This window comes from Carettochelys insculpta, chromosome 6 (genome assembly GCF_033958435.1).
Source record: "Carettochelys insculpta isolate YL-2023 chromosome 6, ASM3395843v1, whole genome shotgun sequence".
Lineage (NCBI taxonomy): Eukaryota > Metazoa > Chordata > Testudines > Carettochelyidae > Carettochelys > Carettochelys insculpta.
This window is the reverse complement of record NC_134142.1, coordinates 36,391,086-36,412,517: the sequence shown is the minus strand read 5'-3', so window position 1 is coordinate 36,412,517 and position 21,432 is coordinate 36,391,086.

Sequence of the window (21,432 nt, the reverse complement as noted above, 5' to 3'; positions counted from 1 at the left end):
GTGAAATGTGTTAGATTAACAGCAATGGTAGCAAACTGTATGGAAACATGCTTTGAATTGATAATTACACCATCTCTAAATTCACTAAGACGACCTACAAATATAACAACTGCAGTTACCTGTTGTGTTGTGTGGGACACTTTTGTAGTGTGTACACTTTAAACTGTGAACTCACCAGCTAATTTCTCACAGGTCACTATAAAGTCAGTGAACACCAGTGACTTGAGTCAGTATCCACTCAAACTAGAATCAGGCCTGAGATCAACAAGTAACTATGTCTGTATTCCATTGTGATCAGGTGAATGTCCATGTTACTGCAAAGATGGTTGCTGCAATCACAGTGCTAAAACACTTTGCTGGTATGGGTGCCACACCCCCATGAGGAATTAAATGGACTCTCTGAGTGGGAGTTTGGCATTTTTTCATTGATATTTCTTGAAGTGGTTTCCCTTTTGAGATGTAACAGAGAGGCAGCCATGTTAGTCTGTACTCCAAGTGCTACATTTCTCCTGCTCCCTTTTGAGATGTTAACATCTACGTTTTCTTCCATTTCCTGACCTCTTAACTACAGCTTAGCAAAGGGGGGAAATTAATTAAAAGCACTTCCCAATATGGAAGGAGGGGCAAAAAGTCAAATCAAAGCAAGTGTCCATTATTGTCTCATTGAGACCACGCTCTTCCCTTTCGCAGCTTTCTCTTTCTCTGCAGTGACTCACACCACACTGTACAGGCATCAGAAAGATTAGACTCATAAGGTAACAATTACAGGCTCCTACAACAGCATATTTTTGTATTAAAGATTAGGGGCATTAACAACTGCCTGGAAAAAAAATGCACATTGAAAACAGAAGTTCATTAATCTTTGAACATTGTGTAATTCTCATTCAAGATCCTTGCAGCCTGTTATATGTGGCTTAAGTATAGTATGATAATTGGTTTCAATTACTCCATTATTATTTCCACCAGAGCAACTGTAAATCCTCTCCTCTGCAGTGGCATCTAATGTGTTTGAGGGGATGTTTGAGTGAATATGTGCTCTCAGAAATGATATCCTATAGGGAACAAAAAGACAGGGCCAACAATTGAGGAGGGACAAATTTTCATGACATGGTAACACAAGAGAGAACATATTTCTGTGGCAAGATCACACACAAGGCCCATATTCCTGTGACCACTTTGGTCTGTCAAGTCAGTTGCAATACATTTTCTGCTAATTGGAAACAAATTAGGGCTGTCTGGAGAGAACAATAAGAGCATTGAACTCTAATCTCCCACTAGAACATGTCATACCTATTATCTGAGAGGTTTTCAACATTTCCATGAATAACTAATATTTTATTTTGGTCTCCTATTTTTTCATTTTTCTTCTGGGGTTCGATTTATAAGAAAGACATGAGTCCTATGTGCAAATCTCAAAGAGTTTTGAATAAATTAAGTATACTAATTACTGTACAGGTAATGGCACTTTTAATAATATCAGTGTTGTGTTTAGGAGCATATTCAAATCTTCATTTTCACCTGGTCGTGTCTTTGTTGGAGCCTTAGTTAATGGGACATTTCTGCTATGTGTATTTTAACTCATCAATTTGGAAATAAACTCCCTAATGATTTTAACTCAAATTTTTGTGTGGATGGATAAAACTATTGCATTTGAACATGTGTGCTTCCATTTCATATGATATCTGAACATTTTATTGCCATCTTTCATCAATGTGGCATGATGGGTGTGATTAAGTGTATGATATCCATCACTTCCATGGAGGACTTTTGGGCATAGAGCAAGTGAAGTGTTCACAGTCCCCAGGATTGCAGACAACTCTTAACAAAAACTCTCAACTCTTATGGAAAATGTGGGCAACTTATGTCTTCTTTTAAGCCACAAGGTCAGTACAGCAATGACAATGTATGCACCCTTAAAATGGACTTGCATTGGCTTGGGCTATGTCTACATTGGGACCACCAGTTCCAGTGAAGTGCTCCTAGGTGGAAGAAGCTGTATAGGCAATATTGTGTTTACACCAGTATAGTCAAATTACCTACCATGAGTGAAATGCAGCCTTGACAGTATGGCTATGTCACAACCAGGGCCTTCTGCTATGCCCATCTGAGATTACAGCTTTGTACACTTTTGACACAATTGCATAGACAGAAAACTGGACTGTAGACTGGCATAGAAAGGGTTTGCTGGTATGATCATAATTATATTGGCAAATTCTTCTGGTGGAAAGGCAGCTTATACCAGCAAAATACATGGTTGGGTTTGTTTGTTTGTTTGTTTGGTGGTGGTATAGTTTACATTAGTTCCAAAGAAGTGTATAAGCTCTATTGGCAAAAGGATTGTTGTTAGTATAACTACATGTATGCTAAGGTTTTTGCTCTCATAGATATGTCACCTAAGAGAGTGATTTTGTTAACTTTCCTAATCTTTATTTATTTCCCATGGCCAATCCAGTCCATAATGTCAGCTGAGGTTGCAAGCAAAGGCAAAACTAGTTTTAATGGTCATTATGGTTTTTATTTTGGGGTCAGTTGCCCTTTAAGAACTGGACTGTCTACTAAGTCATTGAGCTGAAGGGCCATGATGTGAGAGAGGAGTTTCTTTAATATACAGGGTAACTGTGAGTAAACAGACAATTATGAATTTTACTTGAATTTGCATCTCACTTTGATTAACCTTTTTTTCTTAACTTCCATAGTTAAGACAGTTTATTTAAATTAATGAAAATATTTTAAAATGACCATTGATTTTGGCTCAATTTTGGGGGTCCGAATCTGTGTTAATTTTTGTCTTTATGTTAAAATCCCCAAAATAAAATCAGAAGCCCCATTTTTGAAAGTCACCTCAGTGTGTTTTAGATTTTAATTAGCTTTATTTCTGGTCTTGCCATGTACAAATAAAAAAAAGCAAAACCCCAAAACCCAAAACAACAGCAACAGAAATCCCACTCCTTACCCCACCCTCCACATCCCATCCCCATAAAAAACACAGGAGCAGAATAGAAGAGTGTGTACATAACCACAAGTGAAGTAAGACACATAATGTTTTGAATTTGCACAGTGCATGCAGGCATATCTGCAGACCAGATGCATGGCTAATGAAGTTGAACAATGGAATGAAAATACATTTGTCACTTACTATGCAACAGAGTAAAAATTGTAACTTTAGACAGTAGCTAGGGCTGTGATGCTTCTCTACCCAGTGCAGGCAGACATACATGCTAATCTTGCGCATGTTAGCGTGCTAAAAACAGCAGTGAAGCCAAAGGATCTGTGGGGATTTTTACTTAGGTGACCAGCTGTGCTGTCCCATCTACTGCTACACTACTGTTTTTAGTGTGCTGGCTCAAGCAGAGTTAGTATATTTCTCTACCTACACTAGGAGGTGGGCTTCCAGCTGCAATGAAGAGCTGTCCCATGAGCCAAAATATCAGTTTACTGTAGGAAGAGTTCATACAATGGAGTCATAGCAATGCAGAGCAAAAACAGACTTCAAAAGGTTCTCCAGTCCACCAGGTTGAAGCAGGATGAAGTATACCAAGACGTCACCGGCACCCATTTGTTTAACCTGTTCTTAAAACTTCCAGTGACAGGGATTCCAAAACCTTCTTTGCAAGCCTATGCTAGTGCTCCGCTATTTTTGGAATTAGAAAGATTTTCCCCTAATATCCAACCTAAATCTCCCTTGCTGCAGATTCAAATTATTCTGTTTTCAGTGTGCATGGAGAACATTTAAACTGTCCTCTTTTTAATAGCCCTTAACGTAGTAGAAGCCTTCAACTTATCAGGTTCCCAAGTTCTCCCAAGCCTTTTTTTCTCACATATTCAGGTTTTTTTTAATCTCTGTTCATCAGTTAGGGCTTCTAAACATTTTATGGTTTTGTTCTGTCTTCTGGATCAAATCCAGTTTGTCCATATCTTTCCTAAAATGTGGGCCTGAAGCTAGATACAATCTTGGAATCCTATCTTGGAACTCACTTATGCTAAATAGCATAGGAAAGTCTCTGCCCATATTTTACATAACCACCTTGTTAATCTACCCTAGCATTATATTAACTATTTTTGAAATTACCTCACATTGTTGGCCCCTATTCAATTTATGATTCATTGTAATCCTGGATCCATTTCAGCAGCATTCTATCTAGTCAGTTACTCCACAATTTATTTGTGCATTTGATTTTTAGTTCTCAAAGGGAGTTCTTTGCACTTGTCTTTATTTAATTTCGTTTTGTTTATTTTAGACCAATTTGTCAAGTTCATTAACACTGAAATACATATCATGGTCTAAATTTGGCACTTGGAGATGAAATTCACGGAAACTGTAAGTGGATACAACTCCTTTGAAGGTAATAAGACTTTTGCTTAGTTAAGAGAAAGTAAAGGATAAGTTATAACTTCAGGACTCCCAAAGGAAGTCCAGCTATTGACTTCACCCATTAAGTGCAAGTGTTTGCCATAACTTTTACTTTTCCAATAATTGATTTAGCTCTTATTCCTGTGAGCAAATTAACGGGATCATTCCTGTAAACATGGTCAGAAGGCCACTGTTTTTCAAGGAAATTTCTAAATCTTTTTTGCAGCAGGAAACTACAAGATCTGAGCCTGCCTGGGTGTTTTGCTTGAGTAAGGACAGCAAAATTTGACACAAAGCATAGCACATTGTAAATCTTGCTGCATGTTGTTTCTTGTTTATATCTGAAATCATGCCAAGCATCTCAGTCTAGTTTTGAAAAGCAAAACATTCTCCACTGAGGTTTTCTAGGAAATGAAGTAAAAGAATTGTCTGTATTCAAACCAGAATATTAAAGAATGACATTAATACTGATTGCAGAGAAAGTGGGATATTATGATGCCATACTAAAAATACCATCCAAAATAATTATATAAAGCCTTTTTTTAAAGGCTGGAGTCACAGTACAGTTATGCAACTGGCCCAAGACCTTTCCATTTCATGGCAAGGTTTCTGTGGATGAGTGATTTTCTAGTACACACATGCACATGATGACAACTCAGGAAGTGAAGCGCCTAAATGACTGCTTTGAATTTATTTGCCTTTTTCCTCAAGTCATGATCTCTCTTTATATGTGGGGGGCTCAGAGATCCCAATTTCCCGACCCCTGTGTTCTGAACCTCCGGTAGCGAGGATGGATCTCACACTGTCAAGTGCCAGGTTTTCAAACATGCTATGTTTTCTTTCCCACGAATTGTGTGACTGCTGTCTTGTTTACTCATATGCCCTCCAGACAGCAAGGAAGCCTTCTGACAAAACACCCCATCTTCCCTTGAGACCGAGGGGGTGGGATACATTCTCTATCCTCCCCACATCTCCTCCTTCCCCTGCCTTTCCCTGAGCTAATCAAGTCTGCCAGTGAAAGGAAGCTGTTAGAAGTTCACATGGGCTCCAATCACACATATTGGATGAAAAAAGAGATTTGCTTCTTTTTCTCTCTTTCTTTTCATAACTTTCAGTTTATTATTGCTGTCAAGCTGCGATAAACATATATTTGCTACAATCACTTACTGGGAAAGAATCCATTTTAAACTCATTAAACGGGTCCAAACTGTTTGCTTTAAAATTAGAAGTGATTTTTTGTCTCCACCCAAAACAGACTGAATTTTTTCCCCTACAGTAGTGTTATTATTCCACCTCCATTGGTCAAGGTTATACACTGGAGAAGATTAGACCCTATGGTATTCATTTCATGTGGGATAATCCAGCTTCACCATTCTGCTTATAATTCATGAAAAAGGATAGGATTGCTGCTGGGGAAAAAAGTCCACATTTCATAAGATAAATGATTCTGGAAAGATTTGAAATGTAATTAAAAACTCAGAAGATTGTGTTTCCTTGGGAAGAGGAATAAGCTGTGCTGGTATGAGGTATAAGATATAAATTTTAACTTTGTCCACAATATGGAGCTGTGTTGGTAAAAATAATTAAACAATAAAAGCCCTTTGACTGAAATAGTTATATTAAGACACCTGTGTGAAGGCCCAAATCTGAAATTATGGCTGCTTAGTGGCCTACATTATGTGAAGGGAGTCTGTGATTTCAGTCTATCTTCTGCTTCAGGAATCCAAACGCTCATAGCTTAATCAGCCTTAATATGAATATTATATTACAGGTTGAGCCTTTCTAGTCTAGCAGTCTGGTCCAGCAGCATCTGTCATCCAGCATGACTTCGGTTAGCCAGTTGTCCACTTGTTATGGGTGTGGCCAAGTTTCCCATGGTCCCATTAAGTTTGTTTATAGCTATCAGCCCTGGCTCTCAGTATTCTGTGTTGTTATGTAGCTCTAATTTACCCCTAGTTGTTTTCTATGAGCCCAGTAAGCAGTGGAAGTGTTGGTAATTCTGCTAGACAATATTCACCTCCTGTGGTTCAGCAAATTCTCACCAGTCCAGATGCCTGTATCACAAAGGCCATATTCATGGTGGAGAGGATCTATAAAGATGACAGGGAGCAATACTTGTCCTGTTTAAGTTAATGGGAGATTTTCCATTGATTTCAGTAGGGCCAGGATGTCACCCATAAAACCTTTGCCAGACTGTTTTTTTATTGGCGTAGTAGGACCAGATACAAAGCCCAATTGTGGGGAGCCCAAAAGAGCCTGTTAGTTCTATATTTGTCCAGTAGCCTTGAGGCTTCTTAAAGTATTCCAGCATATATATACTCCCAGGCATGGTCAGCAACCCAGGGTAACAGTAATCTGGCCATCCTGCCCTATTGATTGACATGCAACCCATGCCTAGGGTAAGAAAAAGGGCTGCACAGAATCTGGTTATGACAAGTCTCTGCTAATTTGGGATATCCTTTTGCTGAAGATATCCCCAGCTGCTGAGGTGACCTGTTGGATTGATTGCATTACCAGAGCAGTAGGAAGGGGCTGGAGTCATGAAAAAAGAATCTGACCCATAGTTATAGCAGTATTGAAAGGCACCATTGCAAAGCACTGCAGTACTGTGCTTGTAATTTTGCTGAGCTTTTCGGGGGGGGGGGTGAGGGAAATTAATAGATTTATAAGTTCTAAGGACAATAGGGACTATTGTGATCATCTAATCTGAACTCATATATAACATGAACATCAGCACTTCCCCAAAATAGTTCCTAGCTCAGATCTTTCATAAAAATTTCCAATTTTAATTAAAAAAATTACCAGCGATAACAAATCCACCATTAGACTTAATAAATCTGTGTGACTTATGAATGGTGCCTTATTTCCTGTCTGAAGTTGTCTAACTACAACTTTCAGTCATTAGGTCTAACATGATTCTTCTGATGAACACCTTATCAAATGTTTGTTTCCCATTTAGGCACCTTTTACAGACATTAATTAAGTCTGGGGATTGTATTTAGGGAGAGGTACTTGATTCACAAAAGAAGCCCTAGTTATTATTGGGAAGGGTAAACTTCTGTCCAAATTAAAAAACAAAAGCAAAAACCAAAACCAAACAAAAACCCCCTCTATTTCAAGAAACGTATGTTCTGACAGATGGAAAAAACTGTCATGAAAAAATGTAAAAGAGAGAAACTGGAGAGGAGGAATCAGAAGAAAACACCCCCCCAAAAAAAAATTAAAACTGAAATTTTGAGCAGTAGTAAGGCTAGTCAGTGCAAGATAGTAAGGAAGCACCAGTACTTTCCATCATGTTGCCACTCTTAATGACCATGAAAACTTAAGTCAGAATATGCGCCATTATTTTAAAGGTATTTTTATTTGTCTTAAATAGCAACAGCCTGTGCTTTTGGATCTGAAAGATGAAGATTGAAGTTCCCAGTTTTTGAAGGGAGTGTGTACAGTGATTTATCTATCTAGATTATAGTAATACAATCACTGTATCTGCTGTCTGTAAGCCTTGGATTCATCTGTTTATCATTAACACTCTATAAACCATTTTGACTCCAACTTTTAGCTCATTAGGCTGGCCTGGCAGTTGCCTCACTTTCAGCAAGGAATTTTAGTCTTTCTTCTTTTCTAACCAGACAACAAATGCAACATTATATAAAGATTTAAAATTGACTGAAGTCTTTGGGAGTGAAAAGTGTTTTTATTTATTATATATTATAGGCAGACCTGGTGGTGGTATTATTAAGATGGCCTCACACTTCCTATTAGGTCAACCTGTTTTCAGTTACTTCTTATTTCACCAAACTTCTAAACTTGGGCTAAAATTTTCTGCGCCAGCTGTCAGTCCCAGGCTGAATATAAAATGAGGGCCCTGTGCCAGTGCATCAAGTACACCCTGGGTAACTGGACCTGGAAGAGCCCCTGCCACAGAATTCCTTTATAATGCTGGGGAGACAAAAACCAAATTTTCCATGGGCAGTCATTAACTGTTTCTTCCTTGCTTTCTGGATACCTGATTTACAGAAGGAGTCAGCGCTGACAGTTGCCACTGAAGTCAATGGGAGCGATAGTTTGGACATAAAAAGTTCTGCATAATGTTAAGTACCCTGAAATATCAGGTCTTAGGTGTATGAAATGTAGTATTCAGAATTAATGGACACTTTTGACCCTAATCTCTCTGTATTAGAATTCTTTGGGGGGTGGGAAGGGGAGAGTCAAAAAGCAGCTGCTGCCAGGAGCAAAAACTGACATGCAGGCCCAGTAGTTGGGACCTGGGGCACAGAGCTGTCAGCAGAGTTCCCCAGCATGCAGGGCCAGCAGCTGGGGACCCCAGATTCCAAGCCAGGAGTAGCTGGAATCCCAGGTACATTGCCGGTGGTAGGATCTTCCCCCCACCCTCCCCACCCGTGCACCAGCAGTGGCAGGGGAAAGAAATGGTGCAATATTACCCTTTGACTTTGCTCTCCTGGCCATGCAGATCCAGGGGAGGGGGAAGGAATGATACTCAGTGGCTGGGGGAGCAAAGCAGCAGGGCCACCTTGCTCTGATTCTTCCCCCTCTCACTCCCCGCCAGTATGTGTGAGGGCGGAAGCGGACCCCTGCTGATTGTGCCAGCCCCCAGTCCTGCTAGTTCCCTGGGCCACCCTGATTGGGGGAAGAGGAGGGGTGAGGTGCACCAGGGAAGGAAAGAGGCCAGGAAAGGATGGCGGAGAGGCAGGGTAGGGATGGAGAAAAGGTGGGGAGAGTTAGGGCCTGGGGCAGAGTGGCCACTGGGTCCCTCTGAGCAGGCTGGCAGCAGAGACTGCAGCACATGAAGAGACATCTGCAACCCTGGACACTCGGCCAGAGATGCGGTGATGGTGAGGGATGCTGCTGCACCCCCTGCAGCCTACTTCCTTCACCTTTGTAATTAAATCCCAACCTCACTGTGAAGAGCTACAAAAGGACATCTCAAAATTGGGTTGTTGGGCAAGAAAATGGTACATGAAATTTGGTGCTCTTAAATGCAAAGTAATTCACATTGGAAACATAATCCCAACTATAGATATAAAATGATGGGGTCTAAATCAGCTGTTCCTACTCAAGAGAGAGATTTTGGAGTCAATGTGGATAGTTCTCTGAAAACATCCACTCAGTGTGAAACGGTCATCAAAATAGCAAACAGAATGTGGGAACCATTAAGAAAAGGATAGATAATACGAGAGAAAAAATCATATTGCCTCTGTATTAATCCATGGTACATCCATATCTTTCAAGTAATCTACATATAAGGGTGATTGCCTGCAGAAAACTATTGTTTGTGGATGTGATCACCTGATCTCATAAAAGGTATATTGGAACTGGAAAAGGTTCAGAAAAGGGCAACAAAAATTATTAGAGGTATGGAACATCAGCCATATGAGGAGAGAACAAGTAGGCTGAGTTTCCTCTCCTTGGAAAAGAGACAGCTAAGGGGAGGAGGATATGACTGAGATCTATACAATCATAACGTGTAGAGAAAGTTGATAAAATAGTATTATATACTATTTGTAACACAAGAACTAGGGCAAGGTCACCAAATTAAACTAATAGGGTGCAGGTTTAAAACAAACAAAAGCAAATATTTCTTCATACAGTGCACAGTCAACTTGTGGAACTCTGTGCCAGAGGATGTTGGGAAGGTCAAGGATTCATGTAGGATAGGTTCATCAATGGCTATTAGCCAGGATAGACACGGATGCTATTCCTAGCCTCTGACAGAAGCTGGGAATGAGCTACAGGGAATGGAGTACTTTATGATTACCTGTTCAGTTCATCCCTTCTGGGGCACCTGGCACTGGCCACCATCAGAAGACAGGACACTGAGATACATGGACATTAGGTGTAATCCATTATGGCCATTGTTAGGTACTTCAGTTATGCAACTCTAAACCTGGGACCATGATCACCCCTCATCTCACAGGGACTATTTTTTAAATAAATTCATAACTATTTGTGACACACTCAAATACTATAATGATGAACATGACAGAAGAGCCCATGAAGAAATTAATGTCTTTAGAGCAGGGTCTGAAGAGCTTGCAGTAAATAGGAGTGAGGGCCACACACTGAATAATCAAGAGAAAACAAAATTATCAACAGGTGTTCCTTAAGTTTATTCCATTTATCCTATCCTTTGAATGAGGCAGGGGTCCTGCGTCAAAAATAATAAGTCATTGATATAACTAGAAACTGCATAATGCATGTGTACAGTGGGAACAAATTAAAGATGCACAGACTGAGACTGGGGATTTTCTAACTTTTTAGAACTTTGCAATCTTAATAAGTTTTTTGTAAACATGGTGTTTAATGTATGATCTATGTATGTATATATACATATACATATAAATTATGAACTCTGCAGGTCTTCTGTAAGTTTTAGTAATGTAACCAGATAATGACTGTACCCAAATTTCATTATTGAAAAAAGCCTGTTGAAGAGAGCTGTTGGGTGCAGGTTCCATTAAGGAGTATGCACAGCAAGATGCATTTTGTTCTGTTAAAAGCAGGAACATGAAAAGCACTTTAACTTCTCTCAATCTTGAATGACATATCTTAATGCATTGAAAGAAAGCACCATCAACTATCACCTACAAATCTGCACAAACGGACCTCAGTTCACAAATACATGTAGGGTACATAAGTCTATACTGGAGTGAGCATGATAGACTCAGGCTAGTGGGGCTCACACTTGACTTGATTTAAATCCTTGTACTCCAAATGGAGCACAGGTCGTTTACAAGTCTTCACTTTGTCTCAGGACCAAACATGGTAGCTGACTCGAGAAGCACCCCAGTTGTTATCCTTCAATCTCAGTAGATCTTCTCCATGTTGTCCAAGGTATTCCTTTTTTGCGTTTATTAAAAACAACTATATAGAAGCACTCTGTGGCTCAGTTTCTGAAGCTTACCTCTCTAAGCTTCAAAGACTGAATCTGTTGTGCTCAAGGTGCAACTTCAAAGCATTCTCTACACAGCTATTTTTAAAGCATGAGCATGAGTCCCTCTAGCCTGATCCTGTCAGATTGGGCTGGGAACTCACTAACGTGGGCTGTATAGCCATACCTATAGTTACACAGTCATTAGATATGTATAGTTTGTCTGTACACATTTATGTTTCAAAACCAAAAGCAGTCAAGTAGCACTTTAAAGACTAGCAAAATAGTTTATTAGGTGAGCTTTCCTGGGACAGACCCACTTCTTCACCTATATAAACTATTTTGCTAGTCTTTAAAGTGCTACTTGACTGCTTTTGGTTTTGAGAGTGTATAGACTAGCATGGCTCCCTCTCTGTTACATTTATGTTTGTTATCTTTTCTAAACAAGAAAATGTACAGATTGACTTGATCTGACTTTTAAAGGCACCAGTGTTGTAGTGTGAGTAGACCTCAGCTGATGTTTACCCTGGCTTCCAGTTTTCAATACAGGTTGAACCTCTCTAGTCCAGTGCCCTCTTTTCCAGGAACATCTGCAATCCAACATGATTTTAGTTTGCTGTATGACCACTTATCATGGGTGTAGTCAAGTTTCCTGTGGTCCCATAAAGTTTGTTTACAGTCACAAGTCCTGGCTTTCAGTGTTCTGTGCTGTCATGAAGCTCTAATTTACCCTTAAGTATCTTCTAAGAGTCCAGTAAGCAGTGGAAATGTTGTGAATGCTACTAGACAATATTGACCTCCTGTGGTCCAGCAAATTCTGTCATACAGCACCAGTCAGATCCTAAGGATGCCACACTAGAGAGGTTCAACCTCTATAGAAAAAATGGGGAAATGGGGAAAAAATAGTTCTGTTGGTTTAATTCGATGCCTGCAGAAGGCAGAGATGAAATCTCTGGCATGCAAGTAATACACAGAGTATACGTTTGTAGAATTGATTGATGCACGAATGTTATGATGAAAAATGAGGCCTCTAGCATGGCAAGTCTTTAAAATGTCTGCAGTAAGTTTTTGAAGCAAAAATTTGCCCTAGTTTGTTATTACTCTTATACCTTAAATACAAATACAGATGTTAGAAATGGGAAGGGGCAACATTCCAGAGAAGATTAGCACGTTTGGTCTGCAGAGCTTCCTGATCTTGACTTATCATAAAGTCTGTGAACTCAGACTCCGTTAGCACTAGTACAAAACCAATGTGAAGAGGACCAGGCCATTGAGTGCAAGCATAAAGTAAGAAAACCACCACCAAGGGAATGGTCTTAGTAATATTCATTTTTAAGATAGATTCAACAACAAAATAGCCCAATCTAACTTATTCATGCTGATCCACATGTGTTGGTAAGGCTGCCACTGTGGTGTGCTATGGAATTCATTTGTTTATTTTGAAGACTGTGCTTAGATTTGTACATGGAGGTAGAGGTGGGTTATGCATGAGTCTAGGTGTATGGAAAGAACAGTGTGGTAGGTAGACAAAATTACATTTTAAACTAATATTTTTTAACTTTGTGGTTTTCATAAGCTGTGGAAACAAAAAAAAAGTGCCCCCCCTCATAAAAAACCCATAGCTACATTAAATATAGTTTTTTATTTAATAGTGCAAGCTCCTCCTCTAACTTTCTTTTCAATTTTCACTGCTTCCAAACACTGTGAGTATCCCCAGATTTAAAAAATAGAACAATAATATTTAAATGGTGCATTATTAGCATGATTCCTGGATCTTCATTGTACCAACTGAAAACTAAAAATATGTTCAAGAGGGAAATATTCTCCAGTGATCAAGGATGAAGCACACTGGCAAGTTATACAAAGGAAGCCTGCATTCATGCAGATTGTTCTGTGCCTATTTGGTGGATATAAAAGAAACCAAACATGTGCTTTCAGTCTGAATGGTTTATTTTAGATTAAGAAAAGCAACCAAAGAAATAGCAATTGTAAAGACTCTTTTAGAGAGTACAGCGTATGCTTCTGTGCAATGTGCTGTATCAACTCTGACTGATGTAAAGCGATGCAACAGACAATAACATGAATATCCAGCACAGAGAAAGGAAAAAAAAAAGTAGCTGTTTTTACCCCATCCAGTTTTTTATAATTATTTATACTCCTAGAAAAGATTGTGATAGAATCCTGGCTCTTTTGAAATCGGTGGGAATTTGATTAGAAAAAAGAGTTTTTTCTTTTTCTTTCTTCCTTTCTTTCTTTCTTTCTTTCTGCCATCTTAACTTGAATTTTGGGCCAAGGTTTGTGTCATTGGTTGTTTTATCCTCACCTGGTCAGCTGCTTCACTAGAGCCATAGTGATAGCCTTGGGAAAGCCTAATGATCAAAAGATAACAGCATAATCGCTATAAGTGACAAACATCTAAATAGCAGATAAGCTATCATTGTTTATAGTGAAACTGAAAGCTGAAAATAAAATGTCAAGTGTTAAGAACTTTTTAAAATTGGCTTACATTGTCGAAAGCAATATCACTGCATGTTAAATGGTCACAAAAGATCCTTTAAAAAAAAAAGCAAAAACCTCCCACCTTGGACAAGATATCAAAAGAAACACGATATAATAGAAACCGTGCTATCCAAAATTCAGGCAAATGGCACATTTTATTAACTGTCAGTCAGGGCTGGCAGTCTTGCTAGGATCAGCTTCCCCCGACCCCATCCCATGGCTCTCCCCACCTCACACCACACAGCTAGCTGAGTGGAGACAGCTGCCATAGTGCAATCTCCCAGGCTAGGGTGGCTGAGTGGGGCTGGCTGTGGTGCTGAGATTGGCAGCATCAGGGAGGTGCTCCCCACCTTCAGAGGAGGTGGAGCTCTCCACTACCACTACCATCACAATCAGGGTCAGCTGAGGAGGGCTGCAATTTGATTGTCGGGATTCCAGATAATCAAGCATTTACTGTAGTTTTTATTTAAAATTAACAAGATGCTCCAAAGCAGCTAATATAGATTGCACCTCTCAAATCTGGTCTGGAAATGGACCACAGATGTTCCAGGACACGAGAGCATGGGCTACGACTACCAGCCTCCAAGAGTCTGCAACTTGAGCCAGAGCAGGGCTCCTGCTTGCCTCACGGCAGTGTGGGAACTGTATGCCATAGTCCTTGCCTGCCCTGCAAGACCAGGGAACAGATCCAGAGCTCCCATCTGCCCCACAGCAACCTGAAGCAGCTTGGTGCCAGGGATGCAGCCCTGGGCAGCCTGGTCTGGGTCTCAGGAGGTGGGGGCGCTGCCTGGAGGCAGAGGCCCTGCATCTCCCCTGGTCCATCAAATTCTCTTGTTAAGGATCCTTCAGGTCCTGTACATGCTGGATCAGGGAGGTGCAACCTGCACGATGAAAACACTATACAAGTAATATCAAAACAAAAAAGCAGTCAAGTAGCACTTTAAAGACCAAGAAAATAGTTTATTAGGTGAGCTTTCGTGGGACAGACCCACTTCTTCAGACCCACAAAAACTCACCTAATAAACTATTTTCTGAGTCTTTAAAGTGCTACTTGACTGCTTTTTTGTTTTTATAGTATATAGACTAGCAGGGCTTTTTCTCTGTTACTATACAAGTAATAATGAGCCAAACCTGAGGTCTTTTGTAAAACTGCTCAAATTATTTGCAGCACAGTTTTTTTCTGATTAAATTAGTGAACAGACTTCAATTTTGACTGCTTTCCTAAATGAAAATTATTTAACAAGAACTTGATTCAAAGCCTAAATACCACCATATATATCAATGGGCTTCAGCGGGGCCTCAAATGCATTAAGTGAATCTATTTCAGCCAAACCTATGAACTGGTTATATACTGCTCACCATGGATATTGTACAGATTGACCACTTACTGATATGCTGCCATACTTGCTGCATGGTTGGTCACTTAAGCTGCATGCTTTCTTCCTGCTTCCTCATAGGATGACACACAAACCTGCAAAGAGATGCTAAAGCAGCCATACAATGATTTCCAGCGCAGACTTTTGTGTGAAGACATATTTGCATTTCCATCACTTTCTTTCCCACTGTTTTTTGAAACAAAAATGCACCTGCACAAATGTGCCTAGAAAATAAGTGTCATGTGTTGCAAACAACATTGGAGTAAATTCACAGGATTTGCCCAGCTCTAGTCATTACTCAGTTTTCATTTATCCCTTACACAGACAAATTTATATTTTTCATAGGAGTTTTATTTGAGTAAAGGCCAAGTAAAATCTGGAATAGTCAGATCTAACTTATATTTATCAAAGCAGCAGAAATGTAGCACTTTAAAGATCAATCTGAAGAAGTGGGTCTGTCCCATGAAAGCTCATCACCGAATAAATCATTTTGTTAGTCTTTAAAGTGCTACATTTCTGCTGTTTTGTTTTGTTTGAGTACAGACTAACACTGCTACCTCTCTGTTACTATTCATATTTATCAGTTTTTAGTTAGAGATCTCACAGAAGTTCATAATCGTTAATGTACATTTTCTTACCACAGCCTGGCAAGTTGCAGAAGTGATATTACCCCTATTTTACTGATGGGGATCTGAGACACAGAAAAGCCGAGTGACTTTCCCGAGGTCACATAGGAAGTCTGTGATAGAGTAGATTGAGTCTGAGTATCCCAAATGCTAATCTGTTACCACAACCAATGGAAAATCCTGTCTCTGTAAGGTACTCCATAACAAAAATATCAATGTCTGATATACATCATGTATGAGATATTTGCCAGTACAATTATCATAATAAAAATGCAATGACTGTAAAATGAATAATTCACGAGCCCATTATACATTTAACTTGGATCTACACTACAAAGTTCTGTTGACAGAAGAGGCAGGGGGGCCAGAAGGTGGGCTACGCTGGCTATGTGACCCTGCAGGATGCTGCTAATGTCCTCCAGGTTGGACATTAGCCTGTCCCAGGCCACCCTCTGCCAGGCCAAGTTAGCCTCCTCCAGCCAAAGGCATTGCTCCGCTGCTGAGGTCTCTGGCTGCGGGCCCAACATAGTAGTTCCAGGAGTGGGAGCCTGGGTCCTCTCCACTGCCTCCAGTGGACTGTCTAGGATGATAGAGGGCACAGGACTCTCCCGGCCCTCAGATGGCACAGTTGTGTGTAGAGGAGAATGGTGTTTCAGTGCCCCTGAGGGAAACCATGCCCTTGGGTAACACCCACCGCCTGGGGGCAACAACCCCTGTCCAAAGGCACAGCGGCTATGGGGTATCATGGATGCACAGAGGTTCCCTGCCCATATGGGACAGTCCCTGGGTGTGTTCTGGCCCACCTACCTCTCACCATGCATGGAGTTCATGGTACTGTTCAATGGGGCAGGTGCTGGCTGTCACCAGTGGCCATCATGGTGCGCTGGGGGCCACAGCCACCCGGGATGTGTCCAGACCAAGACCACTGGGCATGTGCATGGCCTGCTGACAGCTGTGTTGCCCCCACCCTGCAAGCCAGGGTATGTGCCCCACCAGAGGGTCCCTTGCTGAATCAAGTGATGCCCAGCTCCCAGTCACCCGGCTGGATGACTGAGAGGGCATGTCGATGATGAGGTCTCCGTCATTGCTTGACCACTCCATTGTGGGGACTGGCTCCCTGCTCCTGGCTCCCAGCTCCTTGCTCCTCTTGTGCCTCTTGCTGCGACTCATCCCCAGATATGTCCAGGACAGCAGATGTTGGGGAGCTGTCCAGGGGCCCCAGGAGGGACTGGAGTTCCCAGTAGTAGGGGAAGGTGGAGGGACCTGCCCCTGAGCGTCCAGCCTCATCCCCGGGCCTTGGCATAGCCCTGACAGAGCTCCTTCATCTTACTCCTGACTTGGTCCAGAGTGTGCTCAGGGTGTGCCTGCATGCTGAGACCATGGGCCAGGTGGGCAAAGGCCGAAGCGTTGTTGTGCTTCACCCGCATTTCCCTCAACATCTCCTCCTCCTTCCACAGTCCAAGGAGGTCTCTTAATTCTGGCTCTGTCCAGGAGGGAGCCCTTTCTTTTTAATCTGTTGCCAGCTCATGGGAGCCCTCTGAGAGCTCTGAGGGGGTGCCCTGGGGCTCTCGCAGCAGGTGGGTGCTGTCTATAATTTTTTTTTCAGTTTTGGGGTAGGTGAGATGGCATGGTGCTGTCTCTGGTGCTAGGATGCTCTCAGCTTCCTGCTATGGGGTTTCTGGGTCCATACAGCTTTAAGGGTCAGCCAGATGCAGGGATCATACAGCCTCACTGCTGTAGGCCAAGGTATCTCCACACTCCAGCTCACCAGTGCCCATAGAGGACTCCTCTTTCAAAAGAGCAGGCTGGGGAACATCTACATGTGTGTTCTTTAGACAGAGAATTTTGAAAGGGAATACTCTTCCTTATATGGGATTGGGGTAGGGATTTTGAATTTTGCACCGCAGTCCACCAATTTCCTTTTGAAAGAATGCATTGTACGTGTAGATTCTCCTCGCGTTCTTTTGAAAGAGGGTTGGATGTTTCGAAATTACTTGCACATGTAGACCCAGCATATGTGTGCAGACAATGTATTTTGAAATAGTGAAGTGCTATTTTGAAATGCATTTCTGAGGCTACGTCTACACGTGCCCCAAACTTCGAAATGGCCATGCAAATGGCCATTTCGAAGTTTACTAATGAAGCGCTGAAATGCATATTCAGCACTTCATTAGCATGCGGGCGGCAGCGGCGCTTCGAAATTGATGCGCCTTGCCACCGCGCGGCGCGTCCAGACAGGGCTCCTTTTCGAAAGGGCCCCGCCTACTTCGAAGTCCCCTTATTCCCATGAGCTCATGGGAATAAGGGGACTTCGAAGAAGGTGGCGTCCTTTCGAAAAGGAGCCCCATCTGGACGCTCCGCGCGGCGGCAAAGCACGTGAATTTCGAAGCGCCGCTGCCGCCCGCATGCTAATGAAGCGCTGAATATGCATTTCAGCGCTTCATTAGTAAACTTTGAAATGGCCATTTGCATGGCCATTTCGAAGTTTGGGGCACGTGTAGACACGGCCTGAGTGTAGCAGCATTTCAAGATACCTATTACAGGATGATTTATTTTGGAATAAGGCTGCTGTGTAGACATACCCTAATAGCTTTATGACACAGTTAGTACTGAGTGAGGATGTCCGACCTTCCCACAGGGTAAAGTGTCTCATAACATTTTAGCTTATGGAGTTCCTTGGTGTTTCTTGATTTCTACATTGCAATTAAACACCTGTGGCTGACCCGTGCCAGCTGACTCAGGCTCCCGGGGCATGGACTAAAGGTCTGTTTAACTGAGGTATAGATGTTCAAGCCTGGGCTTGTAGGACCCTATGGCTACGTCTACAAGTGCAGCCAACATCGAAATAGGCTATTTCGATGAATAACGTCTACACGTCCTCCAGGGCCGGCAACGTCGATGTTCAACTTCGACGTTGCTGAGCCCAACATCGATATAGGCGCAGCGAGGGAACGTCTACACGTCAAAGTAGCACACATCGAAATAGGGATGCCAGGCACAGCTGCAGACAGGGTCAACGGGCGGACTAGCGCTTCCGGGGCAACAGCTAGCTGCTCCCTTAAAGGGCCCCTCCCACATACACTCAGCCTGCACAGCACGCGGTCTGAGGATCCATATAGGCACACAGACCCCGAGCGCCGCAGTCATGGACCCCCAGCAGCAGCAGCAGCAGCAGCAGCAGCAGCTAGAGGTCCACCCAGCCCTCCCGGCAGGAGCAGGGCTTGCCCTGGCTCATGTCATGTTGGGGGCAGCTGAGCACCTTCTTGCCCCAGGGGAGGAGATGCCCCCAGGGCAGCAGGGCTCAGCCCCTACCCCTGCAGCACCCCGCTCCACCCCCCGCCTCACACGCCGGCGGCTGTGGAGCTACCCCACCAGCACCGACTGGTGGGAGCGGCTGGTGCTTGGGGAGTGGGACGATGACCACTGGCTCCGGAACTTCAGGATGACCCGCCAGACATTCCTGGAGCTCTGCCAGTGGCTCACCCCCGCACTCAGGCACCGGGACACTGCCATGCGGCGTGCCCTCCCTGTGGAGAAACGGGTCGGCATCGCTGTCTGGAAGCTGGCCACTCCGGACAGCTACCGATCCGTGGGCCAGCAGTTTGGTGTCGGAAAGGCCACCGTCGGGGCTGTCTTCATGGAGGTAAGAGAACCCACAGGGGGAGGCCAGGCCAGGGCAGGGGGGCCAGAGCAGGGCAGGGCAGGGCAGGGGGGCCAGGGCAGGGCAGAGCAGGGCAGGGCAGGGCAGGGCAGGGGGGCCAGGGCAGGGCAGGGCAGGGGGGCCAGAGCAGGGCAGGGCAGGGCAGGGCAGGGCAGGGCAGGGGGGCCAGGGCAGGACAGGGCAGGGGGGCCAGGGCAGGGCAGGGTAGGGCAGGGCAGGGCAGGGGGGCCAGGGCAGGGCAGGGCAGGGGGGCCAGAGCAGGGCAGGGCAGGGCAGGGCAGGGCAGGGCAGGGGGGCCAGGGCAGGGCCACGCACACCCTGCTCACCCCTCATTGGGGCTGTCCCATGTGCTTTCTCTGCAGGTCGTACATGCCATCAACTCCATGCTCCTGCACAGGCTCGTGAGGCTGGGGGACCCACAGGCCACTGTCGCCGCCTTTGCCACCCTGGGCTTCCCCAACTGCTTCGGGGCTCTGGATGGGACTCACATCCCCATCCGCGCCCCGGACCACAGTGGCGGCTGATACCTCAATCGGAAGGGCTACCATTCAGTCGTCCTGCAGGCCTTGGTGGACAGCCGGGGACGGTTCCAGGACATTTACGTGGGCTGGCCTGGCAGCACTCACGACGCCCGGGTTTTCCGCAACTCGGGCTTGTGCCTCCGGCTGGAGGTGGGGACCTACATCCCCCAGCGGGAGATCCCTCTGGGGGACACCACCATGCCCTTCTGCATCCTCGCGGATGCGGCCTACCCCCTCCGGCCGTGGCTCATGCGCCCCTACACGGGCCACCTCTCCGCCAGCCAGGAGCGCTTCAACGAGCACCTGAACCGTGCGCGCCAGGTGGTGGAGCGCTCATTCAGCCTCCTCAAGGGACGCTGGCGATGTCTCCTCACCCGCCTGGATGCCAGCCCCAACAACATCCCCCAGATTGTGGGTGCCTGCTGCACCCTGCACAACCTCGTGGAGAGCAAAGGGGAGAGCTTTCTTCAGGGCTGGGCCACCGAGGCCGCCAGGGCACACGTGCAGCCACCTGCTGCCCCCAGTCGGCAGGTGGACCCAGAGGGGACCAGGGTCTGGGAGGCCCTGCGGGCCCACTTCGAGCAACAGGCCGCGAAGTGAATTCTGCCCAGGCACCCTACTGCCCACCCCTTCCTCCCCCACACTCCTGCCCCAACGCCCACACCATGGAGCACCCCACCGCCCCCCCCCCACTTGTCCAGGAGAAATGACAGCACGAACTTGTGGGTGAACGTAAATGTTTTTTTTGTCTTAACGAATTTTTTTTTTTTTTAAATAAAAAAATATATATATGTGAAACAGAAACCAAAAAGGAGGGACAAACATTCAACAAAACCAAGATGGGCACAAATAAAACTATGTACAACAACAAATCAAAGCACTGTGCGCCATCAAAGAAAAACCAAAAGCAGAGAGGAGAACGGGGAGAACTATGTACGGGGGGGGGGCGGGGCAAACAGGGGCAACACCCACACCACCCACCCAGTCCCCAAAGTCTGTCCAACAAGGGGGGGGGGCCACGTCCCGGGCCCCTCGCCCCTACAGCCCAGCAGTGGGCGTGCCTGGCCGGGAGCTCCGGCGGGCCTGCAGTCTGGTGCGCGGCTGGGTGGGAGCGGGCTCCACCGGAAGGTAGCGGCGCCGGCGAGTCTCGGGTGGCTCCAGGGGTCCCTCGGCGCGGTGGCCCTCGCGGGGAGGTGGTGGGGCAACGGCAGACGGCCCGGCGACGGCTGGAGCAGCTGGTGGTGGGGCTGCAGGAGCGGGCATGGCGGGCGGTGGCGCGGCTGGCGCGGCACGGGGGGCCAGGTAATCAACCAGCCGGTTGATGGTGTCCATATAGGCCCCCCCATGCCTCTCTGCGCCAGGCCAGCGCCTGCTCCTGCAGCCGGAGGTGCTGCTCCGACACCTCCAGCTGCCGACGGAGGATGGCCAGCAGCTGGGGGTCTGTGGCCGCCGCCGGTAGCAGGCGCGGGGTCCACCGTCTGGCCCTCCGCGGGGCCGGTGGTTCCTCGG